At 42.9% G+C, this 19317-nt stretch overlaps 1 pseudogene and 2 gene segments (V, D, J or C); 1 reads left to right on the top strand and 2 right to left on the bottom strand.

Moving 5' to 3' along the window:
• Nucleotides 1-19317, bottom strand: part of LOC110257561 (T cell receptor beta constant 2-like) — a 192884-nt gene that overhangs the window by 67319 nt on the left and 106248 nt on the right.
• LOC102167789 (T cell receptor beta constant 1-like) overlaps nt 1-19317 on the bottom strand; it is a 116160-nt gene that overhangs the window by 48135 nt on the left and 48708 nt on the right.
• LOC146394892 (U6 spliceosomal RNA) lies at nt 2670-2763 on the top strand (annotated as a pseudogene).

Below are 19317 nucleotides of genomic sequence, written 5' to 3' on the forward strand. Positions count from 1 at the left end.
ACTATTCACTGAACCTGTGTGTCTTGTCCAGAGGACAATACTGGGGAAGGAATGCAGGAGAGACCTGTCTTCTCACCCTAAAGATGTTAGAGCTCAATGGAAAGATCACCACACCAATAAACACTTTTATTCACTTGTCTTTTTTTTAAATTTTTTTAGCCGAATGAATTTTATTACATTTGTAGTTGTACAACAATCCTAGCAACACAATTTTACAGCATTTCCATCCCATACCCTCAGCCCATCCCTTTCCCCCACCTGTCTCCTTTGGAAACCCTAAGTTTTTCAAAGTCTCTGAGTCAGTATCTGTTCTGCTAAGAAGTTCATTGTATCCTTTATTTAGATTCCACGGATAAGTGATCGCATATGTTGCTGATGTCTCATTGACTAACTTCACTTAGCATGATAATTCCTAAGTCTGTCCATGTTGCTGCAAATGCCACTATGTCATTTCTTTTTATGGCTGAGTAATATTCTATTGTATACATGTACCACATCTTCTTTATCCACTCCTCTGTCCAATAAATATTATGATTTGTGTCTGCAAAAAGGGAGGATGGGTAAAGTATAGTGAGAATACAGGAGAAGGAACCCATAGTCTTCTTGGGAAAACAGAATGCATTTCACATAGGGCCATTGTTTTAAGTAATATTTTGATTGGAAGATCAACATGGGTTTGTCAAATATGCCTTATTTCCAAGGGAAATAGGATGTGCTGCATGTTTGGAGATTACTTGAGCAACACAGAATTCTAGTAAAGTAAGAATGTAATGAAAGAAAGTGTGGCTGGATTTTCCAATTAGGTTGTGATCACAGAAAGCCTTAACTATATGAGAAGTTTTCCTCACCTCCCCACATTACCCCTCTGGTTGGTTTGCTTATATTTCTTCCAAAAACTCACATCCATGTCCAGGGCTCTCCTGGCCCATGTCAAGTTTGGGAACTAGAAAAAGATTTAATGGGGAGTTCCCGTCGTGGCACAGTGGTTAACAAATCCACTAGGAACCATGAGGTTGCGGGTTCGATCCCTGGCCTTGCTCAGTGGGTTGAGGATCTAGCGTTGCCATGAGCTGTGGTGTAGGTCTCAGATGTGGCTTGGATCCTATGCTGCTGTGGCGTAGGCCGACAGCTGTAGCTCCAATTAGACCTCTAGGCCCCTAGCCTGGGAACCTCTATATGCCACGGCAGTGGCCCCAGAAAAGACAAAAAGACCAAAAAAAAAAAAAAAGATTTAATGGATTGAAGAAAAAAGAGAACTTATCAGCATAATACATATAGGTGCTGTTCTTGAAGAGCTGGTAAACTGCAGAGACAAAAGGGGTATCGATCTTGTGTGTCAATCAGAGGCTGGATCTGGTCAGGTCTTTTGGGTTTTTTCTTTGCTTCCTCCTATGGAAAGACCTGAAGATTCTAAAGCCCTGACCCGTTCCTGCTACTCACAACACATGGGTATGTCTTCCCAATGCCAACTGTGATGGGCTTGCCATGGAAAGAGATTGGTGACTCAAGAGGAAGAATAGAAGCCTGCGTATCATTAGCCTAGACACTAGTGAGAACTTGGCTTTCTACTACAAAGATATCTTCCTGGTAAAGGACTGTAATTTCTGTCTTTTCAAAATATCGAAGGAATAGTCATACATTTTACCATGCTATTAAGTTTAGATTTGATGTTGGTGGCCTATAGAGAGGTATTTGAGGATGTTGTAGAAGCAAGTGACAAGGTCAGATTTTTGCAATTAGGAAAGTTGCACTTCAGTTCAATGCTGACATCGCATTGGATGCTATGAGGCTAGAGCCAGAGATAAATAGAGGGGTAGTACTTTCTTCTTCTTTTTTGACAACCCCTCAGCAAATGGAATTCCCCAGGCCAGGGACACCACAGTTGCGGACTAAGCCGCAGCTGTGGCAACACTGGATCCTTTTTAACCCCCTGTGCCTGGCTGGGATCAAACCTGTGTCCTGGCACTGCAGAGGCACTGCCTATCCCACTATGCCACAGCAGGAGCTCCAGGAGGTAGTACATTTATCTGCAAAACTGGTTAAAAAAAGAGAGAAAGCATGTAAACATGGCAGTGGTTTCATTAAGAATAGATAAGAAAACATTTATAGGAGTTAGAAATAAAAGCACTTGAGTATGGATTATGTCCAGGGTCATGGAGGGAGAGAAAAGTGACATAATTCTATTTTCAGTCTCATGTATGTAAATAATTCCTATTTCCTTTCGACAAATCAGGAAACCAGAAATATAGCTTGTGGGGAAAAGGTGATGTTGCATTTAACCTCCAGGGCGAAGCTTTCAGTTGATGTCTCGAGCGGATCTAAGTTCAAATTAGGAATCTTGGTGGAGAGCACAGATCTAGGATTCATTAATTAATTGGTGGGATTCTTGTGCCCTCAGTCCCCATCTTGGAATAATGAACAGTGACTAATTTACAGAGAGAGAAAGAGACAAGACAAACACCATTTCAAGAATTCTTCTCTCTCTCTCTAGGAAAGGACCTTTTCTCTCCTCTTCTCATCATTCTCACTTTTTCCATCTATGACAGCATGTGGCAACTCAGTTCTGCTTCACGCATGAATATTTGTTTCCCTGATAGGATCCCTGTTGTCTCATCATGGAAGAGTAGGTCATTTCGCAAGGACAATTTGCCTCTCAAGACTCTGAGCCAGTGCTCGCTTTGGCAGCACATATACTAAAATTGGAACAACACAGAGGAGATTAGCACGGATGACACGCAAATTCGTGAAGCATTCAGTATTTTTAGTCAGAATGGCCATATTAACAAGTCAACAAAGAACAAAGGCTGGAGAGGATGTGGAGAAAAGGGGACCCTCCTTCACTGTTGGTGGGAATGTAAGTGGTACCACCACTATGGAAAACAGTATGGAAATACCTCAGAAAACTAAATATAGAATGACCATATGACCCAGTAATCCCATTCCTGGGCATATCCAGACAAAACTTTCATCGAAAAAGATACATAGGAAGTTCCCATTGTGGTCCAGTGGAAACAAATCTGACTAGTATCCACGAGGACGCAGTTTCGATCCTTGGCCTCGATCAATGGGTTAAGGATCCGGCATTGCAGGTGAGCTGAGGTGTAGGTCACAGATGCAGCTCAGATCCTATGTTGCTGTGGCTGTGGTTTAGGCCAGCAGCTACAGCTCCAATTTGACCCCTAGCCTGGGAACTTCCATATGCCATGGGTGCAGCCCTAAAAAGACCCCCAAAAAAAAAGTAGAAAGAAAAAGATACATGCACCCATATGTTCATTGCAGCGCTATTCACAATAGCCAAGACATGGAACAAATTAAATGTCACCAACAGATGAATGGATTAGGAAAACATGGTGCATATACACAATGGAATACTACTGAGCCATAAAAAAGGACAAAATAATGCCATTTGCAGCAACATGGATGGAACTATATCTAGACACTTGTGATGGAACATGATGGAGGATAATGTGAGGAAAAGAATGCCTATATTATATGCACGACTGGGTAACTTTTCTGTACAGCAGAAATTGACAGAACATTGTAAATCAATTATAATAAATTTTAAAAAAAAGACTCTGTGCAATATCCAGATTATCCCAAACTTCTTCTCCAGGACACTTTCACAAACTTGCTGATCACATTAAATATCCTATGAGCTGGATCCTAATACGTGTTGTTTTCCTGAGGTTTCACCTTGAAGTCATTGTTTTTCTGACTCATTGGAATATCAAAGGATTGTGCTTTCTTCCCCAATAATTAAACAACTGATAAATGATTTCTGTGTTAGATTGCTTCAAAATTCATAAGGACAAAGCTAATTTTATATTTTTGATATCCTTTCAGAAGGAACTGGATCTATTTCACCTCCTCACCTGCCCCTTCTAGACCAGCCCCCCCCAATGGTCCCTTTACCAAGAGCCACTTCATTCCACCTTCATATCATGTCCCTGATAAAACAGTAGGTTAAGAACTTGACCTACTGCATGGCCAAGATTGGAGCAGCTTTGAATTCTAACTTAATGCAATTAACTGAATAACTGCTCTCTGAATTTCGTGTCCTGATTTTCTTGGCATAATTTCCCCAGTGATCCTTGCCTGTGGTTAATCTCCTCCCCTTTGGGTGTGTCTGGAACCAATGAATATGATGAAATATCGCTTCTACAATTATTACGTTATTTGGCCAAAGGGATATTATCCATGTGGGCTTATCCTAGTCTAATCACACAAGGCTTTTATTTTTTTATTTTTACTTTTTTTTAGGGCCACACTCATGGCGTATGGAAGTTCTCAAGCTGGGGGTTACATTGGAGCTGCAGCTGCTGGCCTATACCACAGCCACAGCAGCACCAGATCAGAGCCACATCTGCAACCTACAACCACAGCTCAAGGCAGTGATGGGTCCTTAACCCATTGATAGAGGCCAGGGATCAAACCCATGCCCTTATGGATACTAGTCAGGTTCATTCCTGAGCCACAAAAGGAACTCCACATACAAGCATTGTGTGATGACACAAGGATTTTAAAAGCTGTTTTCTCCAGCCGGTAGCAGAAGGGGAGGACAGAGCGTCTTTTGAAGCATAAACAGGATGTGCATTTCTATCTTTGAAGGTAGAGGGACCAGGGAGAGACTGTGAGGAACTGAGAGCAACCCCCACCCCTTGATAGGAGGAGGGAACAGGCTGAGGAAACAGTTTGTAGTCAGATCCTGGGAAGCCAGTGACAGTGACAGGTGGCGACCTGTGCCCAGGACTCACCCACTCTGAGGAGACAAATGATAAGACAGCAGAGAAACCTGTTGGCCCATGGCAGCATCGGGAGGAGACTGCCTGCTTCTGGGGCGCATTTAGTCTCTGACACCAACACTTTCCATCTGCTTCCTGGCCAGAGACCACACCTCCTCCCTCACTGCTTCAGGAAAATGAAAATCCTTTTTCAACTTGATAGAATGTGACAGTTTCATTTCTCCAGGTCACATAGTTGTTTATGTTTATGCTGTTCTCTTGAATTAGCATGGTAGTTTTTATGCCCCTCTATGAATTTTCTAATTTCCTTTATATGACATATCCTTCTAGATATGGTGGGTTTGCATCTTTTGAAATTTTACGAGGCGATTATGGTAAACCGAGTAGTGTTCATGGACCCTTGAGCGTTTTCTCTGAACTTTTTTGGAATTCTTTTCCAGTTTGTCCTTATGCCCAACTTCAAATTCCATTCTAAAAGTACTCTAATCTCTTCAGCCACCCTGATGCCGTTCATTTCCATGAATGCTGTACAATGTCTGCATGCTCTCCATATCATCCTGCGTCCTCTCATTTCCTTTAGGCTAATTTTTTTTTCTTTTTTTTTTCTTTTTTTTCTTTTTATTTTTGTTTTGTTTTGCTTTCAGGGCCGCACCTGTGGCATATGGAAGTTCTGAGACTAGGGGTCCAATCAGAGCTACAGCTGCCAAGCCTACACCACAGCCATAGCAACGCAGGGTCCAAGCTGCATCTGCAACCTACCCCACAGCTCACAGCAACACCGGATCCTTAACCCACTGAGCGAGGCCAAGGATCGAAATGGAACCCTCTGTTGGGTTCGTAACCCAGGGAGCCACAATGGGAACTCCCTAGGGTAATTCCTAAGGGAGTTAAAAAGTGTGGTAAAGGGAATGGAGCAAGCCAATGTGTACAAATTTAGAAAAATCTAGTAGGTGCCTGGAACATTTCAGAGAGGATTTGGATGTGGTAGTAACTCATCTTCTCAGAAATTCCGCCAGATGGACCTGGTGGTGGACAGATGCTGATGTGAGGACTCAAGCAGCCATTTCCCTCTTGAGGGATCTAGGAACTGCTCTGAAAAAAAATGGTTGCTTTGGGAAAAAGGGAAAAAAAAAAGCATTTTAGGGAAAACGGTGGGGTGTTAGTCATCACAGATGACCTGAAGCTCAAATGTCGCTGATGGGCTTTCTGCTCTCTAACATTATTTCTAGGAAGATGGTTGATTTTTTTGTTTCTCGAAGTTTTTTTTTTTTTGTTTGCTTTTTGAAATTCTAGGTCCCCTGAGGATGCGGCAGTGAATTAGTGTAGACAAGCTGCTGGCCCAGAAGTGGGAAGTTGTCTCCAGGGCTGCCCGCAGCAAGTGAGCCACGGATCAGCAGTAGCCCCCAAACCCTGGGCGAGCCCCTGTGTCACTGTGTTTGGAAGTCAAAGGCTTTTTCCTTTAGCCTCCCAGGCCTCCCCTCAGTCTCAAAAGGCCGACTCAAGAGTTAATGATCAGGAAACATTGTTGGAGCTAAAAACTAGTGAAAACGGTTGCCACGATGTCATACCCAGGCTTGACCCCTCACTCACTCTAACCAGCTTTTTGCAAATACTTTCTTCCTTGCTTAATGGCTTTCTCTTACTAATGATTACCTTCTAGTTAGAGTTCTATTGCCTGACTGGGGTTTTCCTTTGAAACGTCCCCTAACACCTGCTTCTTTTTGTAAGCAGTCCGCACTGAGGCATCTTTAAGTTGGTATAGGAGCATAAAGATAAAAAAAAACCAAAAACAAACAAACAAAAAAAACCCTTAACTTTCTGGGTAGAAAAGGAGAGTTTCCCAGAAGTGATACGGTTTTATAAAAGATTTGTAGGAAAAGAAATAATCCTCCTGTAGGCAGAGGGACCAGCAAATGAAAAGTCCAAGAGAATGTGACATTTTTGGAGTTTAGAGAAAGTTCAGAAGAGCCAAAAGTAAAATTAGGGAGGATGCAAATGGCTGAAGAGGGAGAGAAATTTTCAGGCAGGATTAGGATGTGTTATCCCCCTCAGTGCCTTCTCGAGACAGAGTTCTAACTACCCACCCTCCCCAGTGACCAGGCTAACCCTGGCGATCACTAGATTACTATGATGGGTTACTTGATTCTCTATTATTTAAATTTTTTTTAAAATTAGTATTAATAAGTGAGATTCGTTTGTGGATTTTTTTAAATGTAGTTTTGTCAAGTTGTGATATTAATGCTAACTCTATGTCATAAATTGGAAGTTTCCCTTATCTTTCTATACTTTGGTATATTTTAAGTATTTTTGAGTCTCTGATCTTTAAAAGGTTTGGTAAAATTCCTGTTAGAAACCATCTGGTGGCCAAAAAACACATGAAAAATGTCCAACATCACTCATTACTAGAGAAATGCAAATCAAAACCACGATGAGGTACCACCTTACACCAGCCACAATGGCCATCATCCAAAAGTCTACAAACAGTAAGTGCTGGAGAGGGTGTGGAGAAAAAGGAACCCTATGACACTGTTGGTGGGATTTTAAATTGGTGCAACCACTCTGGAAAACAGTGTGGAGATTCCTCAGAAAGCTAAAAATAGAACTACCACTTGACCCAGCAATCCCACTCCTGGGCATCTATCCAGAGAAAACCATGACTCGCAAAGACACATGTACTCCGATGTTCACTGCAGCACTGTTTTCAATAGCCAAGACATGGAAACAACCTAAATGTCCATCGACTGAGGAGTGGATCAAGAAGATGTGATACATACACGCAATGGACTACCACTCCGCCATTAAAAGGAATGAAATACCAGCATTTTTAGCAACACGGGTGGACCTAGAAATTATCATGCTAAGTGAAGTTAGCCATACAATGAGACACCAACATCAAATGCTTTCACTGGCATGTGGAATCTGAAAAAAGGACAGACTGAACTTCTTTGCAGAACAGATGCTGACTCACAGACTTTGAAAAACTTACGGTCTCGGAGGAGACAGTTTGGGGGGTGGGGGGGATGTGCTTGGGCTGTGGGATGGAAATCCTGTATAAGTGGATTGTGATGATCATTATACAACTACAGATGTGATAAAAAATACATTTCAGATATAAATATATATATATATCAGGGGCGAGGGGACTGAGGATGAGTTAGATTTCCAGAGTCTACGTCCTGAATTCCCTTTATGTCAGGTTAAGAATCTAAATTTTATCTTGAATATGAAGGGGGAGCACAGGGAACATGTGAGAGGGTGGGTAGAATGCCCAGATCTGTGTATTATGCGTATCACTCTAGGGGCAAAGAAGAAGAAAAGCTGGAAGAGGACAAGAGACAGGTACGGAGGGTAACGAGGATTCTTAATCCTCCAGGCAACTAGTAAGGACACCTGACCACAGGCGACAGGTCCCTGACTTCCCCGGATGGTGATACCTACAGCCGAAGACGGTGAACTCTGTTGGGAATGAGTTGAGTGGAGGAACCTATGCATTAAGGTGGAAATATCTAGTAGACAGTTCAGAGAACCAATTCAAACAATGAATCGGATGATATTATCTAAGATGTAGATGGAGAAGAAAAGAATATAAATTCCAGAAATCAGGATAAAATAAGGAAAGGGGGAAGATAGAGAGCCCACACAGAAGATGACAGAAGAGTGGATAGGGAGTTCCTGCCGTGGCTCAGCAGGAACGCATCTGACGAACATCCATGTGGACTCAGATTCAATCCTTGGCCTTGTCCAGTGGGTTAAGGATCCTGCGTTGCTGTGGCTGTGGTGTAGGCCAGCAGCTGAAGCTCTGACTTGAACCCTAGCCTGAGAACTTCCATAAGCCATGGGTGTAGCCCTAAAAAAAGACCAAAAAAAAAAAAAGGAGTGAAGAGTATTGTGGAATACAAAACTAAAAGAAAAATGCACAGGCAATGGTTTTTACAGTCTTACATGTGTCATGTTCTGCTGTTCATTTTCTTTTGTTTTATTTAGGTTTTTTCCTTTTTTTTTTTTTAGGGCTACATCTGTGGCACATGGAAGTTCCAAGCTAAGGGTCAAATCAGAGCTGCAGCTTCCAGTCTATACCATAGCCAGAGCAACACAGGATACGAGCTGCCTCTGAGACCTACACCACAGCTCACAGCAATGCCAGATCCTTAACCCACTGAGCAAGGCCAAGGATCCAACCTACATCCTCATGGATCCTAGTTGGGTTCGTGATTCGCTGAGCCACGATGGAAACCCCTGAAGATCATTTTCTAAAATACTAAGCCACTCTAGCAAGGAGAATAGGCCAAGACAAAGACTCTGACAACTTCACTCTTTGTAAGTTTCGTGACAGAGGTGTCCCATCTGAGACCCACACCCACCGCTTTTCAGGAGACCGAGCCCCATAGCTGACAACTATGCTTTTGTCCATTTCCTGTTTGAAGGTAGATCTATTCACGATCCCAGATCTGGTATTGGGTGGATGGAAACCAACATCCCCAAGATTAGGTGTATCTGAGTAAGAAGGAGCATTGATCTGTGGATCGGCTTCCAAATGGTCAGAGCCGTCTTGGAAAAGAGCCATGGCTGAGTCCAGGCAAGTCGTTGGAGAGGTTTCGTTGCAATCACAGTTTCTATTACTTACATCTTGTGGAGATTTAGTTAGAATATCATTAATTTGAGATAGAGTAGTGAAGATGACCAGTTCTGGTCCCTCCATTATTTCTAGTTCAAGGTCACGGAATGAGGCCTGAAGTTGTGAGAGACGGGGAGGGGGCTTGGGAAAGGAAAAGGACTTTGAGATGCTGTGTGAGAAGTAACACGTGTTACACGAGGAGGGAACCATTCACCAGACATGGGCGGTCTGAGAACAAAGCCAAGGGAACCGTTTCCTGTTTCCTGGCTGGCAGAGGCTTCCCAGCAGGTCACCGTGAGGCAACTGTCAACCGACGTCCTCCCACTGATCTTAAAAGACAAACCTGGGCAGGCCTCACGGGCAGTGCGGTGAGACGCAGGGGAAGGGTCAGAACGGACTGTGGCTGGGCCATTCCCCGGCTGGGCAGAGACTGACCCAGGTAGCTGTCTGCCCAGATCGTGGCTCAGACCACTCTGGCCCCTCGCAGCTGAGGAGTCCGGGGAAATCTGCAGGGGCTTCTGGAGTTTGAGGCAAGGTTTATGAAGGTGGGACTTTTCTCTTAGGTGACTACCATTTTTTGTGTGGTCTGTAGGTGCCTGTGTCATGCTGTGTATTTACTGCTGGCACAGAAGTATCTAGATGTCTGCGAAGGGCTGGTGGCCATGAGCGTTAGGGAGAAATGATCCTTCCTTAGTCTGGAGACAGTGGACTCAGACGGGTGCTCTACTTTCTCCGTGGAATTAACCCCGTATGAATAATGGATCAGCTGCAGCTCCATTCCCAGGTCTTGCTGATACCAGTACATATTATCATGGCCCATGGTTTGAGAACATTCCAGAGTTATATTTTTTCCCGTCCCGATTACGCAGTGTCTTGGGGTCTGGTGAACACCGGCATCCATGAAACCTGTGAGAAAAAGGCAAACTAGCGTCTTGGCAACAGAGTCCAGGATGAGCCCTAATGTGGAAGCCGGAAGCAGACCTATCCCAGAAGAAAATGGTCCTCCCTGGTTTTAGAGAATTCTGTGTCTATGACTTACCTGCACCCAGAAGGTAAAGGGCCACATAGCAGAGGAGTCTGACGGCCATGGCACAGGCAAGGCGAGAAGGGCGTCTCCCAGTCCTGGGAAAGTGGGATGGGCTCTTAATGATATGCCCTAAGGCTGTGATGACACGGTGCCTGCAAACTTCCTGGGTCCTCAGCCATCCTGTTGATACAGCGGTGTCATTTATGTCCTTTTATTCATCTACTACTTCTGTTCCCTTCTCTCATCCAAAACAGCCTAGTTAATTTGCTCATCTTAAACCTTAACTTAGGTCTCCCCCTCTTTTTTTTTAAACAAAATGTTAAATTACAGCTGTTTTACAAGCTATGAGGATGAGAATGGCAAAGATTCGAAAGCTCATAATAGGAGGATTTGACTTCCTCAGGAAGCCTGGGGAAGACGTGGTATTTGAGGAGCGTTCTGAAGGATGAACTGGAAAGAAGTCTGCAGAGCTGAGCGAGAACATTCAGTGAACAGAGTGGTTCAACCAGACAGATGCAGGAGAGCAGGTTGTGATGCTAAATGAGGCAGCCCCTTAGGCAGCCCGTGTAAAGGGCTTAAAGCAGTAATTAGCATTCATGGAATTCTCAGAAAATTATTATTGGGTAATAATCACACACTCTTCTCCATCTATTTTCTCACTACTTGGTGTTCAGATTTCACCCATTTGAAAACAAATTTTTATCGAAACACAGTCGATTTAGTTTTGTGACCCATGTATATGTACACATTTCTTTTGTCATTCTATCTTCCATCATGTTCTATCCCAAGAGATTAGCTATAGTTCCCTGTGTGGTACAGTAGGACCTCATTGCTTAGCCGTTCTAAATGTCATAGTTCACGTCTATCAACCCCAAACTCCCCATCCATCCTTTGGGCCTTTGCTTTGACTGTGAAAGCTGGTCTTACATTAAGAGGAGGTGTCCAGGAAGAGAAAAGAAATGTGATTTTACTGCCCTCTGCTGAAAAAAAGGTGGAATGGTTGAAGAGATATTTAGAGATTTGGGAAGAGTCTTTCGGACAAATTTCTAAAACTTAGGAAGTAGAAAGACTTCTAATTGTTCTAAGTCTGAGAAGATTTTAGGATGAGTGACGAGTGGATAAAAGTTCTCAGCCGTGATGGGGTGGAAACTCTGTGTCATCATAGAGGTGATTCAAGAAAGAGGGAGGAATTGGGCGTAGCTATGAGATGCTCAGGTCCTACTCAGATGGAGGCATAACTGAAGGCTGGAATAAAGCCCCTGCCCTTTGTTTCCCAGTGCAGAGATAACTCATGCCTTGCCCACCTTGCTAGTATAGCTAGGGCAATCTCTGGAGAAGCTGCTGAGAACTCCCTAATGTCAGCAACTGAGGATATGGGAATCATCAGAGATATGTATCACAGACACCTCTATACCTTGTTGGTCCAGTAAAAACAGCCTCTCTCATCTTCCAGTCTGGCTTTTTTTTGTCTTTTTAGGGCCACACTCCTGGCATATGGAGGTTCCCAGGCTAGGGGTCGAATCAGGGCTGTGGCTGCTGGCCTACACAACAGCCACAGCAATGCCAGATCCAAGTTGCATCTACGACCTACACCACAGCTCACGGCAACACCAGATACTTAATCCACTGAGCGAGGCCAGGGATCGAACCCACGTCCTCATGGGTACTATTCGAATTTATTAACTGCTGAGCCCCAAGGGGAATTCTTATCTTCCAGTCTTCTTTGTCTTCTTTATCTTCTTATATAATTATATTTAAAAGGACTTGTATGTCAGAAAACATGTTACTTGGAAGAAAATCCTGAAAATTTACTTGAGACGTGTTTGAGTCAATTTTCCTTTCCTTCTTTCCTCTGAGAAGGGCATGCCCCTTCTCAGAGCCACCAGTCCAATGACATGGTGGCAGTGAACATGGGCCTAAGACCTGGCCCCTCACCTCAACATCATATGACTGTAAAGGCCACCCCAGCTTCACATCTCCCTGTGGACTCAGCTTAGGCCCTTGTTGAGGCTGCAGGACAGTCCCACTTCTCCTCTGCCCCATCCGACCTCCTTCTTTTCCCTTCTGTCCATGTTGAATAACCTTCCTGCACACTAATGTCCCTTGCAGAGTGCATTTTCCAGAAAACCAAACCTATGACAATGTGCAACATAGAAGTAATAGATTTATAAATGGATTCCCCCTAATGGAAAAGGGGACCTTAGAGCCATCACTGAGATGGAAATACGGTATATGAGCCAGAATGGATGCATGTAGAGGTAGACAGGCAATAAATTCAGCAATAAATCACTTGATTTTGAATTATGGAACATCCAGCTGTAAGTGTCCAGTAGAAGGTTGAATTTGCCAGTTAGGAACTTATGAAAGAAGTTGTTACGATCATGAATGGGTAGGCTAAGGGAGAATATTTATACTGAGCAAAAAAAAAAAAAAAAAAAAAAAAAGGTACATGTACTCCTATGTTCATTGCAGTGCTATATACAATAGCCAAGACATGGAAACAACCTAAATGTCCATCAACAGAGGCGTGGATAAAGAAGATGTGGTACACATACACAATGGAATATTACTCAGCCATTAAAAGGAAAGAAATAATGGCATTTACAGCAACATGGATGGACCTAGAAATTATCATGCTAAGTGAAGTCAGTCAGACAGTGAGACACCAACATCAAATGCTATAACTTATATGTGGAATCTAAAAAAAGGACACAATGAACTTCTTTGCAGAATAGATACTGATTCACAGACTTTGAAAAACGTATGGTTTCCAAATGACACAGGTTGGGAGGTAGGGGGATTCACTGAGGGTTTGGGATGGAAATGATATAACATTTTGTTGTGATGATTGTTGTACAACTATAAATGTAATAAAATTAATTGATTAATAATAAAAAGAAGGCAGAAGAAATGTCTAGGGAAATCTAAAAATGTCCAGTAGATAATTAAATGGAACAGTTACAGCTCTCCAGAGAAGAATTATTATTACAGATGAGGCTGCAGATGAAGTGTGAGCAGAAAGCTGGGAACAGAATTCCATAGAAAATGGGTTTTTTAAAGGGAAAGTAGATGAAAGAGTTCCTCGTAAAGGAGATTGGGGAGAAAAGTGTGACTTTTGTCCCTATTAGGACAGGTAGAACATGAAAGAAATTGGATTTTTTGAGTCTGAACAATCACCAGGTCCCATGGCTTCTTCTGTTGAAATAATTGAGGCTTAGGAGGTAAGAAGTCAAAGCACACAAGGAAGACAGCTTCAGCCTGACCCTCAGGCAGTTTTTACATCAGGCCTGGCAGCCCTTGGTTAAGTATTTTTGTGCCTATAGTTTACAGGTTCCTAGAAGGGTTCTTCCTGCAGGGCAGTCAGAGTTTTTCCCCAATGCTTTGAGAGAAAGAAGAATTTCCAAGCTCCTAGCTTTGGCGCTGTGTCAGGCAGCAGGCACATTTTCTGAAATTCAGTACATCCAGAAAATGAAACAAGCCTGTGTGCTCCTGCAGGTTAAGATCTAGCACAAATTCAAGTATGGGGCAGTAAATGAAATATAACCTTTTTTTGTCTTTTTAGGGCCCTGCCCATGGCATATGGAAGTTCCCAGGCTAGGGGTTGAATTGGAGCTGCAGCTGCCGGTCTACACCACAGCCATAGCAACACAGGATCTGAGCAGCAGCTGCGACCTATGCCACAGCTTGCAGGAATGATGGATCCTTAAGCCACTGAGCGAGACCAGGGTGAGAACTCACATCCTCGTGGATACTAGTTGGGTTCTTAACCCAAGAAGCTGCATCAGGAACTCTCAGAAGATAACTATTATAGATCACAGTTTCTAGTACTTGAACTTCACTTTTGGAGTCAGATTGAATGGTAATTAAATGTACTTAGAATGAAGCTTTAAAAACAAGCTAGTCCAATTGTTCTTGGCATAAAGGCCACCAAATACAGAGCGAAAGAGTGGCAGAAGCTTGGAGGGACCAGGACTGAGAAAGGGCTGGCAGGATAGAGGTCTCATCAGCAGGAACAGAAAGGATGCAGATGGGGTATTATAAGGTGTGTGGAGACAGAGGCCAAAGGACCCTTAAAAACCACACTGTTGATGAGCTAACAAGAAATATTTGGTAGTGGATGCTTAGGTCCATTCTCCTAGGAGGATGGTGTTCGGTTTGCCTCCCCAGAACAGATCAAGAGGGTCTGTAGGCCAGGGAGGTAGGTTCCATCTAGCCTGTGGTTTCAGAGGCATCCCATGGTCTGGGGACTCTGGCCCAGGGTGGCCCTAAGCTCAGACTGAGAACCACTCAGACCTCTACATGTGACATCTAAGAAGCCTCCGTGCCCTTCTGAGCAAACGTGCTGGCCTTTCTGTTTAGAGAACAGGTGGCCAGGAAGTGCTGTGTGAATAACTGCTGGCACAGAAGTAAAGGGCTGAATGGTTGGGGGAGGCCAACTCCAGATATAGGAAGAATCTTTCCTTCTCCTCGCGAGAAACATTGTACCCAGAGGCGACCTCTCCTTGGTTAAAAGACTTGATATCATAGGAGTAGTAGATGGACCGGAGCCCCTCTCCTGGATCTTGTCGATACCAGTACATATACTCATGATCATTAGTCTGAGAACATTCCAGTACAGTTATCTTCCCTGTGTTTGTGATCTTGTTCCTTGGGATCTGGGTTACAGCAGCATCCAGGGAGCCTGTGAGGACATGAGACAGAAACTGGAGACAGAGACCAGGAAGGGTCCTCTTGCAACAGTCTCAAGGGGAGACGCTTCAGCCACGACCTGGAACATTTACGGTAGGGATTCCCCGTGTTCCCCATCTCACCTGTTCCCAGGATGCAAAAGGCCACAAAGCAGAGGCACGTGGAGCCCATGGTGGGGAGAGGCAGGATGAAGACGGTCCCAGCTCTGAGGGATGGGGGAACAGGGCATGAGAATAGGAAATTGTAAGGATTCCGGCAGTGATGTCATTGCCCCCCCCCCAACTGGGTGGGTCTCAAAGAAAGTTGCAGCCGCATCCCTTCCCTCCCCACCCCCACCCCACAAGGGTCTAACCTTCTTTGCTCCCCTACTCCCTAGGTGGGTGGTGTCTTGGCTTAGTGCACGTACTATCCTCAGATGCTGAAACCTTCCATCACTCCTCTTCTCTTCCTCGTTCTTCTCTGCCCTCCATCCCTCAGAGAACAATCTCTCTAACCTCTTCTCAGTCCTTATCGCTTTCAGTAATTCAAGGAAGCGTCACCCTCTGAATTGAATAAGCCACAGAGAAAATTCAGAATCATCTCAAATAAAGGGAATCTAGTCTCATTGGGAGGTTGTGACACTGACATTCCTATTTTTTTCTTCTTTTATTTATTTTTTCTAACTCAGGTCTAGACAACCCATGCAGTTTGAATAGATTCACTGGAAAATGTGAGATTTTTTTTAAGAAGAAGGGCAACACTATAACTGGGCTCCAATTTGCCACAGTTCTTCCATGGCTGCTGCTTTTTTTGGTCAATGTTTTCAAGATGCAGATCTTTCCTGAAAATACTGGCTTATTGCAGGAAGATATTCGCTTAATGTGAGTGTGGATTTCAAATAAAACTTAAGACCTTCACTTATATCTTGAATTAACTAAAAGTGGCTCCTTAAAGAGGTAATTTTAGTGTAACATAAATTGTTCCTGATTTTAGGACAGTGTTCAGCATTGTAATGTAACAGATTTCCAATACAGCATACTTAAACAGTAGTGTGATGCCCTGTATAACATAAAAAACAAACGGGCTGCTTATGCTCGTCCTGCCTCCGCCCTGTCTGTGGAAAGTCCATGGCATCCCACGCCAGAAAATCCTGCTGCATCTCACACTGGGTAAGTCTTACGTTTAATATTTTTCTTTTGATTAGGAAAATTTCTAATATCTGCAAAGTAAATGTAAGAGTACAATGAGCCTCCATATCCCCACATTACCTGGCTTCAAGAGTTCCCAACTCATGGCTTCTCTTGTTGATTCCTCATTTGCTTCTCTCTCTCCTCGGTTATTTTGCATAGTTCCTGATTTATTTAGGAACGCCCGAGCACATTTTCCGGCCAGTGCACCATTCCAGATGACACTTTCCACGGTTCTCACTCTTCTCACTCCTTCTGATAGAGTTCTCCATCGATAACACCAAAAGAATGGTGGATTTGTTCCAGGTGTTGTTTATCCTTGGGTTCAATAAACACAAACGTGTTAATTACAAAGATTGTAATTTGGGGTTTGTCCTTAATGGGGAAAATGCCATGCCTTTGCTCTAACTTGCAGTTCTTAAAGTGAATGCAGTCTTTGCTGCCCCCTGCTGCAGGTGGTAATTTGAGTGGAAGAGCCTATTATTGTTGGGGGTCACATCAATGGAGAGAGCAGAGAACTCAGGTCCAGTGGAATCCTGCAGGAGGAGTTTGGAGGTGCGTGGGAAGGAGAGGAGAAGCAGAAATCACTCTGGGAGCAGAATCTACGCCTGAGGAGGAGTGAGAGACTGTTGTCAGAGGAATGTATGGAAGAGACATATATTGGATGGGTATGAATTGAAAGAGACAGTGTAGGGAGTTCCCGTCATGGCTCAGGGGAAAAAAATCCAACTGATATCCATGAGGACACAAGTTCAATCCCTGGCCTGGCTTAGTGGGTCAAGGATCTGGCATTGCTGTGAGCTGTGGTGCAGGTTGCAGAAGCGGCTTGGGTCTGGCATTGCTGTGGCTGTGGTGAGGCCAGCAGCTACAGCTCCAATCCGACCTCTAGCCTGGGAACCTCCATATGCCATGGGTGCGGCCCTAAAAAAGCAAATAAACAGACAGAAAAAAAAAACAAACACCTCTAATTTATGGGCAACCAAGAGAGTCCTGGGTGTCATGGACCAATATCCTCCCTACTTTGGGTGGCTCTTGAATCTTATTTATAACCCATATTCCCTCTGACTTACCTTCCACCACAGGCAGAACACAGACCTCTCGGTATCACCCACATGCTTTTGCCAAAAGCTTTTGTTATATGTTCAGGGATGTGATCCTAGGGGCGCTGAAAATCTCTTCTCATTTGTGAATTATTGGTCCTTATAACAAACATCCTTTGGCACAAAAGATGCCAACGAGAAATGGTTTCTTACTACTGGTTAGTGCTTTCTGTGTCATAAGAAATGTTTGCTTACGTTCAACTTACATAGGCGTTTTTCCGTTTTCTTCTAGATTTGTAGTTTTCGCTTTTACACTTAGGCCTATTGTCTGTCTCATACTGATCTTTGTTTACGGTTTGAGGTAAGAGTAAAGTTCATTTCTTTCCATGTGCTCATCCATTTGTTTCAATATTGTTGAGAAAATTGCTCCCTTCATGCAGTGGAATTTTCAATCCACAAACATATCTTTCCATTTTTAATATTTTCTTTAGCTTCCCTTTGGTTTTGTTTGTTGGTTTGTTTTTTGCTTTTTAGGGCCTCACCCACAGCATATGGAAGTTCCAGACTAGGGGCTGAATCAGAGCTACAGCTGCTGGCCTACACCACAGCTCATGACAATGCCAGATCCTTAACCTGCTGAGCAAGGCCAGAGATCCAACTCGCATCCTCACGGATACTAGTAGGGTTCGTAACACAACTGAGTCACAATGGGAACTCCTAGTTTCCCTCCGTGATGTTTTATAGTTTTTCATTGAATATTGTTTGCTAAATTTATTTCTGTTATTCATGCTATTATATATGGAATTGTTTCCTGAAGTTTATTTTTCAATTGTTTGCAACTAGCATAGATGCTTTTTAAATATTGACTGTGTATCTCATGATTGTTCTAAATTCACGAAGTATTTCTAATTGCAATTCATGGCTTCCTATATAAACAATCATGTAATCTGAAAATAGTGAAAAATTCACCTCTTCCACTGCAATATTAGGACTTTTATTTCATTTTTGTTTGGCCCTCTGATACTTGTTAAGATCTCCAGTATAATGATGAAGAAAAGTAGTGGGAGAAACACCGTGTCTTGTTCCCTTTTATAGGAGGAAAGTGTTCAATGTTCACCATTAAATAGGCTGTGAGTTGTAAATTTTTCATTGATGGCCTCAATCCGATTAAGAAAGCTCTCTTCTTTTACCGGTTTACTGAGAGTGTTCCTTTTGCAAGAGTACTCAGTTTTGTCACCTGTGTTCTCATCATCTATTGAGATGGTCAAATGATTATTCATTATTTTGCTAATACGGTGGCATCATGTTGATTTTTGATTGCTAACCCATTGTTTCTCTTGCAATAAACCCACTCGACCATAATGTATTATCACTATGTCTATACATACACACGTGCATACATGCATATAGACATATGCATTTGGCTTGGATTTGTTAATGTGTTGGGAAGAATTTTTTTCACCTGCGGTCATAAAGGATATTGTTCTGTAATTGTCAGATTTTGGCATTCGGGTTTTGCTGGCTTTTTATAATGAGTTATGAATTGCTCCTCCTCTTTTATCTTCTCAAACATTAGGTAAAATTAGCATTGTTTCTTTTTTTTGTACCTTAAATATTTGATAGATTTCACCAAGAAAGGAAACTGGAGCTATAGTTTCCTTTGAGAGAATGTTTTTGATAAATAATTCAATTTCCTTCATATAAGCTTCTTCACATTTCTAATTTCATCTTGAATCAGTTTGGTAGTTGTATTTTTCAAATAGTTTCACTTCATCTAAGTTGAAAATTTTATTGGCATATACTAATTTATGACATTCTATCATTTTATGTCTGTCGTAGAGATCTTTTTCATCATTGATATGGTAATTTGTGGGAGGGGTTCCCTTTTTTGTCGTGATCACTATGGGCTAATCACCTTTATCAATTGATCAAATTATGACCAATTTCCCTCAAAATCCTTGAACATATTTTTATAATATGTCCTTAAAAAATACCTGTCTGAAATTTCCAGCGTTTGTGTTATTTAGGGTTGGTTATT

This window comes from Sus scrofa, chromosome 18 (assembly GCF_054392235.1).
Source record: "Sus scrofa isolate SSC_HxYL_T2T_F1_AM1 chromosome 18, Sscrofa_HxYL_maternal_Yorkshire_Landrace_v2.0, whole genome shotgun sequence".
NCBI lineage: Eukaryota > Metazoa > Chordata > Mammalia > Artiodactyla > Suidae > Sus > Sus scrofa.